The sequence below is a fragment of the Juglans microcarpa x Juglans regia genome, chromosome 1S, assembly GCF_004785595.1.
Source record: "Juglans microcarpa x Juglans regia isolate MS1-56 chromosome 1S, Jm3101_v1.0, whole genome shotgun sequence".
NCBI classification, from domain to species: domain Eukaryota; kingdom Viridiplantae; phylum Streptophyta; class Magnoliopsida; order Fagales; family Juglandaceae; genus Juglans; species Juglans microcarpa x Juglans regia.
The window spans coordinates 17,274,525-17,277,340 of NC_054595.1; the positions used below are offsets into that span (position 1 = coordinate 17,274,525).

Below are 2,816 nucleotides of genomic sequence, written 5' to 3' on the forward strand. Positions count from 1 at the left end.
ACCAGGTCCTAGTTTATATAGAGCATTATGAGATTTTGTATAAACGATACTTCTCATTTTGGTATGGTATTAGACCTATGGCTCTGTAAAATGCCTCTGTGTAATTTTTGCTCTGTATTTTGGGATGAAGTTGTATAATCTTGGCACACAAGTTTTGGATGTTTATATATAGGATTAAAAATGCTTCGAGTGACATGGATGAAGAAAATAAATGATGAGATGTGATGACTGATGATATATATTAGAGTAGGTCGAGCACATATAGTCATGGACAAGTCTTTAATTTGCATTTATGTTGTACTTTGTGTAAATTAAGGTGTTTGGCATAGGGAAATTTATATATGGTGGGACATCCAGTATGGTGGAGCATAATGCCCAGGGGGGAAGAGTTTATGGTTGAGGTCAGCTTAGTGTAGCACGAAAGCCATCAAAGAGACATGCACACATGCGGCCCATTAGGCCACATATTGTTGTTGTTCAAGGGACTGAATTTGAGTCCTCATCTGATAACGACTTCACTTTGCCACTTGATGTTGTATTCGAGAGTAAATATGACCCTCCTCTAGCAGAAGCTCCTTTGACAAAAGCTAGTACATCTAATCCCCCTCCCTTTGGTGAGTTAATTCCTAAACCATGTTGGTTCAGTTGTGGGTAATTGGATAAAATGTTGAAAAATACTCAGCTTGGATGCGAATGGTAAGTGCATATGGTTCTTTTGGTTTAACCTTGAACATTGTGTATTATGTCTAGTGCAACCAACAAGGAAGCGAGGTCGTGGGGTAGCTTGTGGGAGGAGATTTGCGAGGCTTCGTAAGCTGGGACCCATTCCTCTAGTGATTGAGGGGCATACCTCACCTCATGTGAGAATGCCAAGATAAATAGCTGGAGGATAACATGGATTGTCAAGCACCATGCGAACATGATGCATGCTAGCTAGAGGTTTGTTCAAAAGGATGAGGAAGAGGAGCTGAGTCAGCGTGTGAGGGTGAGTCAATTTCGATTACTGTCTAGATAATTTCTATTGTTGCATATGCCAACGAGAGTAACATTCGGGTTGATATGTTATTAGGTGGATTTTATCCTGGACTAGGAGGACCACAATCACCAAGAATGTGTTGCATTACAACTACAAAGTAGTTACAATACCTTCCATAATCAACTATATGTGGAATATAAGAGAAACCTTACTCGTAAAGCAGCCTTGGCTAAAGGCTCAAAGATTGGGGATGCACCAATGTGAGAAAAGTTATGTGAACGATGGATATCTCTTGCCTTTCAGGTAACATCACCTAACACATTTGCTTAACTATAAAATAGACATTTATCTCTTTCTACAACATCCCAATGAACCAATGATGATATGGTTTTGTATATCTAAACCCAGATTCGTATATTGCGTTTGATTTGGTTTGTTTGTAGTTGGGAAATACATTGGAATCTTGTTTTGGTATGCAACCCACATGATTTATGATACACTTTAAGGTTTAATATTATATATTTACATTGATTTGATGACCCATAAATTATCTAGCCAAAACAAAATGAATAGGGATAAGGCACGATCAAATCACGTTTGTCAAGTTAATCACTGAAAATGTAAGAATACTATGATCATTTTTTCTAGTATATCTATATAGTAAATCATTGTATACCAAACTTTAAGATTATAAAGTTACTATTTATTTTGTAGCATTAGGAAATAGAAAACTTAGTGGATTTCTAGAAATTATCTCGGTGGTCTCACAAGAAATGGACATTTGTGACAGAGCACAGTGAAGCAAACTATATGAGCAATTTAGACAATAGCATTAATTGGTTTATTTGCATGTAGAGTTAATTTGTGATATATAATGTTAACTTGTGGACTCATAGAGTATTATTGTTTATATGATAGAATGAAATTGTATCTTTATGGAAAGAGAGAGACCCCACTGGAACGGATAAAGATGTTGTGAAAGAAGTATTCAACGAGGTACTGGGGCACAAATCTAGGTACGCACGAGGAATGGGTCGCTTGGTCATACCTGAACCTTCAATGTGCTCTCCTTTACTGAAAAATCTACTACATCAAGTGGAGATGTTCAAAACAAGTGCGAGCAACTCACGAGGGGGTTGGAAGTAGTCATGGAGAGTCAAAGGCTATATGAAGAACGGATGAATATGAGGTTCATAGCGATGGAGTCTCAAAGAGAAATGCCAAGGGATCCTTAGGCTGGCTGAGACAGAGACATGCTTTTGATTGTGCAGGTAAAAATATATAGGTACATAGACATGGACAAAACTGGTATGGAGAATGATGAAATTATAGTTTTGAGCATAGCCCAATTTTTTGTGGGGCATGTTTGCCCTTTAGGCAAAAAGCCAAAATAGGATGCATGTATATTTTGTTAAGCAATTGACAAGTTTATGTTAGGTATGGGTTTCTAAAGGTGGTAGTTGTTAAACATTCATTTTCATTACAACAAATTAGACTTTTTCTCGCAAGCAGTTTTGTCACAATTAGTCCATATTTGTGTCGAAAATGAATTTTTCCCACCACTTCAAGTCATAGCTGACTCCTCGGAATCATGTCCTAAGATATAGTACTTAATCCTACGAGCGAAATGTTCTTCGGAAGTAAGAGTATTTCTGGCAATTCTTTTCCTAGCAAAAATACAAATTTTCATCGCAAAAACTATGCCAACCATGGTTAACTGGGGTTAGAAATACTTATCTGCCATAGTGGAAATAGCAGGAAATATGCATTTGCAACCAAAAACATATTTCTTGCGATTTATGATTGCTGGAAATAGCCTTTTATGAAATAAAAAAAAAAA

At 36.9% G+C, this 2,816-nt stretch overlaps 1 long non-coding RNA gene across 1 annotated transcript; it reads left to right on the top strand.

The window, feature by feature from the left end:
- The first annotated feature begins 423 nt into the window (after nt 1-423).
- LOC121247123 lies at nt 424-2,446 on the top strand. The gene is made up of 4 exons (XR_005937216.1): nt 424-614; nt 751-985; nt 1,070-1,596; nt 1,691-2,446. It is a non-coding gene; the product is annotated as an uncharacterized LOC121247123 (long non-coding RNA).
- Nucleotides 2,447-2,816: the final 370 nt, after the last annotated feature.